This window comes from Narcine bancroftii, chromosome 1, assembly GCF_036971445.1.
Source record: "Narcine bancroftii isolate sNarBan1 chromosome 1, sNarBan1.hap1, whole genome shotgun sequence".
Classification (NCBI taxonomy): domain Eukaryota; kingdom Metazoa; phylum Chordata; class Chondrichthyes; order Torpediniformes; family Narcinidae; genus Narcine; species Narcine bancroftii.
The window spans coordinates 340,041,505-340,055,650 of record NC_091469.1 but is presented as its reverse complement, the minus strand read 5'-3'; the positions used below and the strand labels follow the sequence as shown (position 1 = coordinate 340,055,650).

The following is a 14,146-nucleotide window of genomic DNA, read 5'->3' as shown; positions in this document are numbered from 1 at the left end:
AAACCTCCAAGGATCTGTCCTGGAGCCTCCACATTTGACGCAATCACAAAGAAGGCTCACCAGTACCTATACCTTGTGAGGTATCTGTAACCAAAGACTCTTGTAAACTCCTACAGGTGTCCCGTGGGGAGCGTTTCTGGCTGGTTGCATCATTGTCTGGTATGGAGGCACCAACTCTCAGGAGAAGAATAAACTCCAGAGGGTTGTTAACTTGACCTGTGACATCACAGACACCAAACTTCACTCCATCAAAGACATCTACATGAGGTGGTGTCTTAAAAAAAGCAGCATCCATCCTCAAAGACCCCCACCAACCAGGCCACGCCCCCTTCACTGTTACCATCGGGGAAAAGGTACAGGAGCCTAAAGATAAGCACTTAGTGGCACAAGGACAGCTTCTTCCCCGCTGCCAACAGATTCCTGAATAATCAATGAACCAAAAGCATTGCATTACTTTCCGTGCACTGTTATTTTTATTATTATTTCATTTTTTAGAGTAATTTCGTAAGCTGGTAATAATATGTATGTTTGCCGCTGCAAAACACCAAATTTCTGACTTGTTCATGACAATAAATTTGGATTCGGATTCTGATATCTTGCTGCCTTCTTTCTCAGAGTGTAATTAAGCTATTTTGTATTTCCAAAATAACTTTTGTAAAATTTCCAGCACTTTCTTATGTTTGCTGGGGAACTAACATTCCATTTTCAATATGTTAATAATTTTCTGTTGCAGATATTGTCTGATTAGCACAATAGTTACCTTTATACCACACATTTATGCTGTAACACATGATTTTTTTTCAAGAAAAAAAATCTAGATTTGTGAATTTACAGTTTAAGAAACCAAATTTTAACAAAAAAGATTGAATAGACTAAGCCATCTCTTGCAATTGTGTATGCAGTTTTGGTTTAGGATCATGACAGCTAATTAAATCAAATATTTGCTTTTGAAACACTCTTTTCTATCAATAAGATGAGCCTAATGCTATTGGGAAACAAACACAGAAATTAATTATTGGAAGAGACATATGTTTCCATTAAAATGAAAGATGCATTCCATTATTATTTACCAACCAAGCAAAGGATGTTTAGTGTTCATTTTCACCACCAGGTAGCTTCTTTATTACTGCATAAAAATGTTTCTGTTCCTTCACAAAGTAAGTTTCTCATATGAAGGAGTTTAACCCATTTAATAGGTGGTTCTAAACAGAGTTTTGTCACTTGAGAGGTTCGTTCACTTTGCATCATTTTATTTTAATTTTTTCCATGTGACACAAGATTTTCTTAGCATCCGAATATTAAAGCAGAGGTTTCTAAACCAATTTAATCTGCTAAACTCATCCTCCCCCACCACTATTGCAGAATTCTAAAAGCATGTAGATTACATTGAAACAACAGGGAAAGAAAAAGACTCACGGTGTAGAAATAAGGAAAACTAATTAGTAATACATTCTTCCAAAGTTGAAAACTGAAAATTATTTTGGTTTGATTTGGCTTTAAATTAAGTGCACAAGCAGCAAGACTTCAACTTCTTTTCTGTTTCTCTGACTCTCCTTAATTGCATGTAAAAAAAAGCATTCAAACAAAAAAATGTAATCTATTTGAAGCAATTTCTAATGCTGTCAGTGTGCTTCACACCACATGAAAGTGGGATCCACAATGATCAGCACATTTTAAGTGAATTAAATGCAACTAATGATCATCAATGTGCGACACCAAACCACTTAGAAAGATTACCGCTTGTAAAATAACTAGAAAAATTGTGTTTGAAGTCTAATAGACCAGATGTCTGCACAAAATGTATAATCCCCTGAAGTATATGGTGAATGAAGCAAAAATAGATTCTTTGCACTCTGTTGCTTTGTACTTCTATACAAGAGCTCTTTTTGGGTATACTAAGTACTAATCCCCATTGCATTTGTTTGTCACATTTTTAGACTTGTTCAAGTCACTGCAAGTTCTTCATTTACTAACTGGCAAGGATTTTAGAAGTCTTTGTTTCTGCATTGGGGGACAATATTTTCAATAGCAATTTAATCTGTATCGTAATTACTTCACTGAGTTAGTTTTATTTTAAAATATTAGAATCACAATGTGTTCTGGAGATAGGGGTGTGTGTGTATGTTGTACGTGTGCATGCACACACGCATCATCGTGGCTATCCCTCGTAGTTAAGGATGATGGCCTTTGTTCCGTTGATCCCACAGAGCAAAAACTCTGATACATGTATTTCTTTAACAAGTACTTGATGTTGCACTCCAAGAAACACACAGTATTTCGCAAATCAATCAGCTAATTTCAATGGCATGGAAGGATTAATTGCAGCCTTTGATCGCCTTCACAACCATTGAGTTCAGAGTAACTTTGTCCGTCTGTTCCACCGTTGAGTACTTGGTTGGATTGTTCTTTGTCAGGGACCTCACCCTCGACCATACCACCATGCATGACCCTACCAGTAGCTTAGCTCCAGACACCATCACTCTCAGGATTAAGGACCACACAAGCTTCTCAACCACGACAAGGTGACAATCAGCGGAGAAGATATATACATGCTGTATATATAAATGTGTGTGTGTGTGTGTGTGTGTGTATGTATCAACTCATGGGTTAAATTTTTATAAGCATTGTGGGAATTGAATATCCTCACACACTGAGCCACACAGATAGTTGCTGAGATTAAACACAGATCCCTGTGAGAATTCTGCTGTGCAGACATTCAAAATAAAACATCATGAAAACTCATAATACTTCAATTTTTCTAAGTTCACATATGCTGCACAGTTAATTCCAGTGAAGAGGAAATTTACTTAGCCAGGAGCAAAAACAAAAATTCAAGTTTTGCTCTCAACAGAAATCTTCTTTGCACTTTTGCTAATTAATCGCATGAAAGTAAATTACCTTAAAAAAATGTTCGATATTGTGAAAAGTAACTCAGTAATCGTGTCTGAAACCTTCAGACCAGTCTCCTAATCACCTCTTCTGAATGCTGTGACTTATTCCAAGGCATTGGGAGCCATCTGGTACATCAACCAAATGAGAGATCATTCTTATTGTTCCATTGTTTTTATTTGGACAGTTCATCTGAGGGGTGATGAGCTTCTGAAAATAAATTTGTCATCATTCTGAATGATTTACATATATTTGCTGATAAGTGCACATCTCTCTCTCCCTCTTGTGTGTGGGCGTGCACACACACTCAATTCTTCTACATTTTGTAAACATAGCTGCATTCTGCTATGGGCATCACTTGTTTCACTATTAATCAGGATATTCAGAGAGCTTTTTACTCTTTATTAAATTGTTCAAAGAAAATATTTCACATTTACTTGAATGTTTATCACCTCCAATCGTGAATTATCCCTCAAAAATGCATAAAGGTGTCAAGCCCAGTTACCTGAAAATAGTGGGAATCTTCATTATCAGAGGTATTAGTGCTAATCTGACAAGAATTAACACAATTTAAAAAAAATAATGCTACCAGATATAAAACTCAGTCTTCTCTAAAACTTTATAATGTAAACAGAATTCTATTTTTTAGAGTTTTTAAAGAATAGAAATGGACTTAATGTGTAAAATGTATGTTCCAAAAAAGGGATTGTCAATGCAATAATCTGCATATTGGCTTCAAATGTTTTGGAAATAAAATAGTATGCCTCACAAAAAAATTAATATATTGATAGATATTGCTGTTTATAAATGTACTTTCTATGCTTTTATGACCTAAGAATGATGCTTAAAAAAGGTTACATATCAACCCAGACTTTGAACAGAATCACCAACAAATGCTGTTTTTTCTCTCTTCTATCCTTCCATCTATATCCACCTATGACCTCTTATCTGTTAGCCTGTGCTCCTCCCCCTGTCTTTTCCTCCCTCCTCTTCTCTTCTCCCCCTTTCCCTCCACCCTTTTATTCAGGAGTGTGCCTGCCTTTTTGTTCATACCTTGACAAAGGACTCAGACCCAAAACATTGGTTATCTTTTTCTTCCTATAGATGCTGCGTGACCTGCTGAGTTTCTCCAGCATTTTTATGCATTGGTCACCAACAAATGTAATTTCTTGGGGAAAAAAACTTAGCTGACTAAAGCACATGCATAATTAGAAACATTAAATTAAAACAATTTTTTTCTCAGAAAAAAGATAACTTACTTTCCCATTTTTTCCCCCTAATCCACAACCCTCCCTTTGGAGTCAACATGAGTTATCCAGTGCGAGGGGTAGCCTGTCACAGATTCCAAGAGATAACACCTCTGTGTAATGCTAGGAGATCCCAACATGTCTGGGATCCAACGGTGGGACAGATTGACGGATTTGATGTTCTAACTCTGTTAATAACTCCAGGATTTTCAACTGTGACTGTGCCAGATTTGCTTAAAAAGCTAAATGCTGGTGGTTCTCTTCAATTTATTTTGGTTTGGAGACCATTGATTGTAGATATTAACAAGTTCCAAAGGACATTCTGCTCTCTCCCAAAAAACTTTCAGGTGCGTTGAAACCTGTTGTTTCAGCAGGAAATTTATTTTGTATGCATCTATTAAAAGTTTGTTATTAAATGGGGAAGGAGTTGGAGGAGTAGCAAATTCGTCTGACGTTCTTACAGTGTGAAAATATGCCTGGCCCAAAATAGACATTGATGGCCCTGTAACTCCCTGGGATTTTATTACATTCCATGGTTTAAAAAGCTTTGCCTTATTTCAGCCAATACATGATTCCATTTTGCTTCCAGGTCAAGTATGATGATAGATAAGCCAATTGACAAAGTTACAGTTTCCCAAGCCCACACACGTTGAGAGAAATGGCCTTGGCTGGGTAGCAGGAGTGCAACTCAAATTAAAAATATATAATGTTTCAAATTATTTGTTGAGTTTCACTTTTGGCAGTTTATCTGTTAAACTAGGAAATATGACTCCTTTAATTTCCTCAATAGATTTGTTGCAGGATGACATTTTGGGTTGGACAATTTAGAGAAGCAGGAAAATTTACTGAACTGCAGATACATTTAATTTTGGCAATAGGATTTCACAATGAAAGACCATCTGACCCCTGGACATATACCATTCAGCTGACACTGATGCTTTTCTGCTTCTTTTCCTTTTGCCAACAGCTATCCACCTGTCCTCGGTTGAATGTTATTTCCTTCTCTAGTTTCTCTCTTACTTCCCCACATGCATGCCTCACCCAGCCTGTTTGGAAAACCACCAGCTTCCTTCTCAATCCAATTCCCACTAATCTGCTGATCACCAAAACAGACTTCCTGGACATCATACTAACTGGTATTTTAATTGGTTCCCACAACTCATATTCTTCTTTCAAAGCTGTTGTGATCACCCCTCCTCAAATAAAAACACACCCTCTATCTTTCCAAATCTCAGCCCATCAGAAACCTCTTTCTTTCCTGAAATCCTTGAATGCGCTATTTTCTCACAAATCAACCATCATCTTTTCTGTGGTATACATTTAAATTTCCTCAATGAGGTTTCTGGCTCTACCACATCACAGAAATGATTCCAGTTGAAGTCAGCTAAGTTATCCCCAGGAGCTAACCTCATCTTCCTTTCTACCATATTTCCGCAACCTTTGACACAACTGACCTCACCATCTGTCTTGAAAATCTAGCCAGTGCTGATCATCCCAGCCAGACTCTCTTCGCTTGGCTCAACCTCAGTCGTAGCCACGTCAACGAAGAAAAAAGTTTCTTTTCCAGTCCTTGCATAATTACCTACAGAACTGACTCCTTTCCCACTTTGTCCACTTGCAACAGTATATCTCCTCCCACATTCCCTACCTTACTCCATCTGGTGAAATTCTCACCTTGTGTCCCTTTTATCCCTGTTTTTGACAATTGACAAAGCATTTTTACTGACCAACCTTTCTTCCTCCAAACCTCATCGATTTCAATTTGTTCCAAGTTTTAATCTCTCCTGTCCTACACTGATTTTAATTGGAAAATTTTTGTTGTTCTGTTGAAATTTGTCTGGCTGCTTTCTCCCGCCAGATGCCACACTCCAAGTACCATCTCCCACACTCCATTATTCAAATTTTGTTTGCAGCTTGCCCAAGATCCCAGCATGGAATCCCCACACTAAACCAGCTTGCCTCTCATATTATCTGCAGTTTTATGAAAAGTCTGAAGACAATTACTTTAACTCAGAGTGAACAAAGAGAAACTGTTCCCTTTGGCTCTCTTTATTCTCTCAAGATTCCAGCATCTGCATTTCTTCTTATTCTCTACTTTAACCTTTTTTACTCACCAAATCTATTCTGTACCTCTTCGACAAGGTGTCTGGGTTTTTTTTTTAATTAATGTAATGTGAGATAATGAAATGGCATCCTGTTGTCTTTGTTGATAGTTAAAGAATAAAAGTACCAAAATATCATACTGGGTGACCAAAACATATATATGGTGTTGGTTGTAAACATGACAGATTATTGTACGTTTGTTGTGATAAGGGCTTAAAGTTTTGCAAAAAAAAAGGTATGGAGGTAAGAGGCAGCACTGGAATTTTACTGTGTTTGAGGTTTGTATCCGGCTAAACATAAAGAATACATTGAACTTACTTGAGGTGGTGTGATGTGTGTTTTCCAACTTGTATTAAAGATTGAATTGGGCTTCCTCCTTCGTGACCAGTGAGAGTACTCATACTGTATGTTCTTCAGAATGCAACTCTCATGACTTGTATTCAATTATTGATGCTTTTTCTTGGATCTTTTACTCACTCACTAGAAATTGGTAGATAATGAAGTGATTAACCTCAATAAGTAGCTAATTATATCAAACTGCCAGTTTTTCAGTCAGTCTTTTCAATCTGGGTATTACATGTCCAGAATAAGCATGTCCCATGATACTGCCCCTTACCTGCCATGTAAGTAATTTCTCTACCTCAACAAGACCCAAGGGAGTTGTTGGTGAGGTGTTGAGAAGTGCAGTTCAGATTGATGGAGAAACCCCGTGTTTGACCCGAGCTGTGATTCATTACTCATGTAACTTTTCACTCATCACTTTCAATATCATACAGTAACAATATAGCCATTAAAGCTGCAAGGCTTAATTCATTTCAGAGTCCATACCCTGTACACTATCACTTTTAAAGTGTGAATAGATTTTATGAATTGCCCAGTCATAGTTTTTAATTAGAGGAAACGAGTTGCTTGTTATTGTAGCTTTAAAATGATACAACAAACAAATAAAATATTCCTACCTTTGTCAAAGGATGCAAATACAGTAGCTATATGCCAAACATAAATTAGATCTCTATATTCATCTCAGTTTGTGCGTCATTTGGACAGTTCAAAACTGGCAAAAGAATAAGGTTCTTCATTGTTCAAGTGGCTCTATCTTGAATTTATTAATCCTTGTGAAAGATTTCCTGTGGGGAAAAATAAGATTTGTTTTTGAACCAGAGTCACCATAATCCAGTTACATTATTTCGATCACATTCTCCAACCATCCACCTTTCTGACCATACACCGTTTGCACACCTTCATGCAAACCCCACTGCTCACACTTAATGTCACCAAAACCAAGGACTTGATTGTTAACCAGGAAGGGAAAATCAAAGATATACGATCCAGTGATCATTGGGGGATCAGAGTTGGAGAGGGTGAGAAAATTTAACTTCTTGGCAGTCACCGTCTCGGAGGATCTTTCCAGGACCCAACACATCATGAAGAAAGCACATCAGTGCATCTTGTTTCTCAGGAGTTTGAAGAGGTTTGTTATAACTGGGAAACTTCCACAGGTATGTGGTGGAAAGTGTGCTGACCGGCTGCATCACGGTCTGGTATGGGGACACCAATATCCCCGAGTGTAAAGCCCTGCAAAAGGCAGTGGGCACAGCCCAGGATATCATAGGTAAAACCCTCCCCACATCTACAGGGAACATTGCGTCAGAGAGCAGTAGCCATCATCAAAGATCCACATCACCCAGCACACAGTCTGTTCTCATTGCTATAATGTGGAAAGAGGTATAGGTGCCACAAGACTCATAGCACCAGGTTCAGGAACAGCTGTGACCCCTCCACCATCAGACTCCTCAACAACAAACTCAGTCAGGGACTCATTTAAGGACTCTTACTTTTGCACTTTTCTAATTTTTTTCTTTGTATTGCAGTCAGTTTGTTTATATTTCTTTTATTGTTTACATGTGTATGTTGTGTAATTTTTTTTTGCACTACCAATAGTGGTAATTCTGCCTCTCCTGCAGGGAAAAAAAAATCTCAGGGTTGTATGTGATGCCATGTATGTACTCTGATAATAAATCTGCAATCTGAAATATTCTTAACCCCACTACGCAGCTTCTCCTAATGAAGTTAAATACGCAAAAGGACACGATTCCAAATGCAAAGCATGCATTGGTCAAAGAGTTGCCTGGATGATAGGTATATTGCAAAAATAACACCAACACCATTTCCACAAGGTCATCCAAGTTCACTGGAAGGATACAATTCAAGCACCATAGTATTAAGCAATTTGGATAACTAAATATCAAAGGCCACTTTCATTCTCAGTTAAATTCAGGACCAACTAATCTAGCAACAACTTCTCAAGTTGTGATGTTGCATTTATATTCAGTGCACAAAATAATTCTTGTGTATCCAAGTGTAAATACTGATAAATGCCATAATTTAGTCACACTTTAGTAGGAATGCAGATTCATGAAGATATTTATTTTGTTCTGCTGACATAACCTGCATTGTTTTCCAAAATTACTTATTCTACAATTGGTCAGCTGTACTTAATACTGATGAAGAAAGCTACATGTGAACTTGAAACATAATATGGACACCACAAGCCTTGTCCCAATTGTATATTTATAAAATAAATTAAGTAGAATGTGTGGTTGTAATGGTTCTTGCAGGTTGTGAGTATAGTCTGGTGATGCAATCCAAAAAGGCATCGTGGGATAATAAGTAACCCAACTGTTCAGGTCCACCACACTTTCCTTGACCCACATAAACATCAGGGGATGCACGCTCTTCACAGAAATTTAGGCTTAGTTTTTTTTTAAGATTTACAGTGTTTGCAAACCATGGTTACAATTGTTTCCAATGGATTTAACATTTTATTAATTTTAGAAAGCCACCTAAATCAAATCAGCAGGATTTTGCTTCCAGGTGGAATTCAGTTTACAAACTGGTTTGCCTTACAGCATTAAAAACACCTCAAATGCTGGAGGAACTCAGCCAGTCTTTCACTTTCCATAGGACACAAAGATATATTGCCGACGTTTAGAGCATGAGCCCATCTTCAAGGAATAAGCAGAATGAGCAAAAAAACAGATCTCAGAATACAGACACTTCTGGCTGGGGGAGGAGTTAAATAGATATGGCAAGGGAGAGGTGAGAATTAATTATGTCTGTGTAAAAGGAGTCAGGAAAAGGGAGAGACAGAACTGAGCGGAGGGGGATGGGGAAGAAGTCGGTGGGGGGGGGGCGGGGGGGGGGCTAACAAAACCCAGAGAAGTTGAGGTGTTCTTCCTCCAAATTGTGGGTGGTCTTAGTCTGGCAGTACAAGAGATGTGAACAAACATGTCAACAAGGGAATGGGATGGAGAATTGAAAAGGATTTCCACTGGGAGGTCCATGCTATTGTGGCGGACAGAGCTGAGGTGCTTACCAAAGCGATCTCCCAGTCTGCGCCCAGTCTCTGATGTACAGAAGACCACTAAGGGAGCACCGGATGCAGTAGATGACCGCTGCAGATTCACAAGGGCAATGTGACTTTGCATTGAAGAATTATTTGGGGCCCTGAATAGGGAGAAGGTGTGGGTGCATGTGGAGCATCATCTGCAGTCACAGGGGCAGGTACCAAGGGGGAGATTGATGGGGAGGGAGGAGTGGACAAGGGAGTTGTGGAGGGAGAAATTCCAGCGGAAGGCAAAGTGGGGAGGAGAGGGGAAGGTGTGTCTAATGGTGGGATCATGTAGTATGTGGTGGAAATTGCAAAGGAGGATGTGTTACAAGTGGAGGCTGGTGGGGTGGTAGGTGAGGACAAGAGGATCCTATCCTTGTTGTGCCTAAGGACAGAGGGGGCCAGGGCAGATGTGCGGGTAATAGAGGATATGTGGGTAATGGCTGAAGTGGTAGTGGTAGAGGGAAAGTCACATTGTTTGAAAAAGGGGGACATCTGTAATGATCTGGTATGGAAGTCCTTGTCCTGGGTGCTAATGCGATGGTGACAGAAGAATTGAGAAAATAGAATAGAATCCTTACAGGGGACAGGGTGTGAAGAGGTATAGTCAAGGTAGCTGTGGGAGTTGGTGGATTTGTAGAAGATGTCTATCAAGCATTTGTCTCCCAAAATGGAGATAGAGAGATCAAGGAAAGGGAGAGTGTTGCTAAAGATGTAGCAAGTGAATTTGAGTTTGGTGTGAAAGTTGGCAGCAAAGTGGATGAAGTCAATGAGCTCATCATGGGTGCATGAGGCAACACCAAAGTAGTTGTTGATGTGGTAGAGGAAGAATTGAGGGGCCTTGCCTACGTAGGCTTGTAGCATGGATTGCTCCACATAGCCCAACAAAAAGGCAGGCATAGCTATAGGCCATGCAGGTGCTCAAGGCTACCCTTTTTACCTGGAGAAGATGGGATAAATCATAGGAGAAATTATTGAGGGTGAGGACAAGTTCTGCCAGCATGAGGAGGGTGATGGTGGAGGGGGACTGGTTGGATCTATTGTCTAGAAAGAACTGAAGGGCTTTGATGCCTTCAATATGGGTGATGGAAGTTGTTGGAATGATGGATGTGAGATGTGTCCTGTGTGTAGGTGGGACCAGAGTTGAGGTAAGTGGAGACCAATTCTGTGGGGCCACAGCATGCAGACCCGATAGGTCTGCCGTGACAATTGGGTTTGTGGATTTTGGGTAGGAAGTAGAAACAGGCGGTGCAGGGTTTGGAGGAACAACATCTCATCTTCCGATTGGACACTCTCCAAGCAGATGGCATTAACATCAACTTCTTTGGCTTTCGTTAACCCCTCCTGAGCCCTATACCCCCCCCCCCACTTTCCCCATTGCCTTCCCCTAACTCTGTCTCTCTCCCTTTGCCCTGTTTCTTTTTGCACAGACTCCACTCCATCAAGGACATCCACATGTGGCGGTGACTTTAAAAATCAGCCTCTATCCTCAAAGACCCCACCACCCAGACTATGCCCTCTTCACTCTGCTACCAATGGGATAAAGGTACAGGAACCTAAAAATGAGCACTCAGTGGCACAGGGTCAGCTTCTTCCTCACTGCCATCAGATTCCTGAATAATCACTGAACAAAAGACTCTGCCTTATTTTTTGTGCAGTACTATTTATATTTTTTTTATATTATTGTTATAAGATGGTTCATAACATGAATGTTTGTGCTGTGATGCTGTTGCAAAACACCAAATTTCATGACTTGGTATTGACAATAAATTCTGATTCTTATTCTGACCTCTCTCCTTATCATATTTTCACCTCTCCCCTCATCATATCCAATATTGATCTGGACTCCTCCCCCAGCCAGTAGTGTCGGTATTTTGAGATTTCTTTATTTTTGCTCATTCTGATTATTCCTTGAAGAATGGCTCAGGCCCAGAACATCAGCAATATATTTTTGTCTTCTATGGATGCTGAAAGACCCACTAAGTTCCTCCAGCATTCACTGTGTTTTTACTATAATAACAGCATCGGCAGATTTTTGTGTTTCATCACGTACAACATTCTTCTTTGTTGTTTCAGTGTGCAGTAACCTCAGCATTATATTGAATCTTTGTAAATTTAATGAAGTGTTTACTTCCATTGAAGCTGTTAATTGAACAAATTTCAATGCATTGCACAGCACATTTGTATCTCAGCCGAAGGACTGGTCTCTCTCCTTCTCCCTCTCCCCCGCTATCTTGTTTATTAGATAAACAGACAGATTCTTACAATAAAATATAACATACTAAGAGAAGGTGGACATAATTTGTTATTGATCAGGATTAAAGAAAGGTAGATTAGTGAATGGAGACAGAAATGTTTATTTTTAGTCACCTTTCTCAATTTCTCTAACTTCCAACGCAAGTCATTTTTTCCCTGCACATATAGTATTATTTTCTCAAAAGAAATGTTAGGTTCAAGATGTAAGATGCCCCAATATTCGTGGATTTAAATATCAGCCAGAAGAAAAAAAAATCAACATTAAAATTAAAGTTCAAAATTCAGCATCATGCAAGATCAACTTGCAACTTGATGATGTCTTTGCAGAATAGTAGAACCCAAGACACCACACATAAGTGCATTTGGATAAATATGTCATAATTGTGATGGGGACATACATGGATTGACGACAAAGCTGTGATTAGTTAGGTAGGGAATGAAGAAACACCTTAGATGTGTAGAATCAGTGAGATCATTTGGAGATATGGCCCTTAGTTGTGGCCAAAGGAAGTTCAATATGTGGAAGTGCTCACATTGGAAGAGTGCACAATTTTCTGAGAATGCATAACTAGAAAAGGCCTCAACAATAAGGGGAAATTCAGAATGAGTGTGATAATAGTGCATGCTCCAAGTAATATTTTTTCTGGATAGATTTGCATTGTATTGTAATTACTAAAATATGAATGAAGAAACTTACCAGATGTCATCTGAGAATGTGATAGAATAAACTACCGTGTGTCTTGAGAATCACTCGTAGATATTTAAATTTAAGAAGTCAGGTTTTGTAGTTAAAAATTTGAAAAAAAAGTTTGAAGTGTTGGCAAAGAGTGTTTACACTTCATATATTGTAAACTGCTTAGAGAAATCTTAAGATTGTGGAAGCCCCAATATAGAGTGCAAAACAGGGCCATCAATCTATGATGTCTGCACTGAGCATAATGCCAGATTAAACCAAATCTTATCTGCCTGAACATGACCCATATCCCTCATTTCCTGCATATTCAAATGTCTATCTAGAGGCTTCTGAAACTCTACAATCATGTCTACTTCCATTACTACCCTGGTAGCCCATTTCAGGTATCCATCACTCTGTGTTTAAAAAAAATTGCCCTATATATTTCCTTTGCATGCTCCCCCCTCACTTGAAATTCATGCCCTCTAGTATTTGACATTTTTGGCTTGAGAAAAAGATTCTTGTGCAAAATGAGGAATCATTAATCAAGCTGAGAGTAGAGACCAATCTTCATCCGAAAATGTTACATTCAAGTCTCTTTCCCAATCTCTTTGATCCCAGCCATTGGGACTGAATTTAAGTCCAGAAAATTATTCTAAATATATGCTGTTAGTCGTATGTTAAAAAACCAGATCAAGAGTCTTAGTATTAGAAAGTTGCAGTAAAACCAGAAGTTTTGACTTAACGAAATGCCTAATTTGTAAATATCTAAAAACATGCCTATTGGAAAGATAATTGTTTCAAAGAAGCAAAATTATTTTGAATTATTTTTGACACTTTAAATATCTTTTCTATGCCATTCCTTGAAACCTGCATCCAACAAAGATGGTTGAGAAAGGATGATTATCTATATTTAGACTAGCCAGTGAAAAACCATTAATTCCAAAGTATTTCCTAAACTGAGCCCAAATTCACAATCTATTTCTCATCAATGGATTATTTGTTAATTTGGATTCCTCATTTTGTGCAAGATATGGCTTATTACAATTTGAAGTGGTGCACAGAACCCATATGTCTAAACTTAAATTAGCCCATTTTTATGCAGACATTGATATTTTTTGTGAGAAATGTAAAATTTTTGAAGCCTGATTCATATGTTCTGGGAATGCTCAAATTTAGGGAGATTTTGGAAAGAGATTTTTTTCAAACTCTATCAACAATTTTCAAGGTTAACTTGGAATCCTGTCAGTTAATTGCTCTGTTTGGTTTATCTCGTGACTCAGATGAACATTTATCAGCATCTCAAGAAAAAAAGTGTTGGCTTTCTCTATGTTGATAGCTTTCACTATGTTGATATCCAAATTATTTATTTTATTGAAATGGAAAGGAAATTCATCCCCTGCTCCATGTGCAGTGGCTGTGTGCCTTATTTCAGTTTTGAGAAAATCAGATATAATATTAAAGTTAGAAAGTTTCAATTTCTATAATTATGGGGCCATTTCTTGAATTTCTTTTATAATTAGAAATAATAATTACTTTATGTTCTGGTAATTCTTTGCCTGCTCTCTGGGCGGTGGGGGGGGGGGG

The 14,146-nt window shown here is 38.5% G+C and overlaps 1 protein-coding gene across 3 annotated transcripts in view; it reads left to right on the top strand.

Annotated features, from left to right (window-relative positions):
• The window catches only part of gmds (GDP-mannose 4,6-dehydratase), a 661,071-nt gene that overhangs the window by 487,390 nt on the left and 159,535 nt on the right, over positions 1-14,146 (top strand). The gene's annotated exons all lie outside the window — the stretch shown is intronic.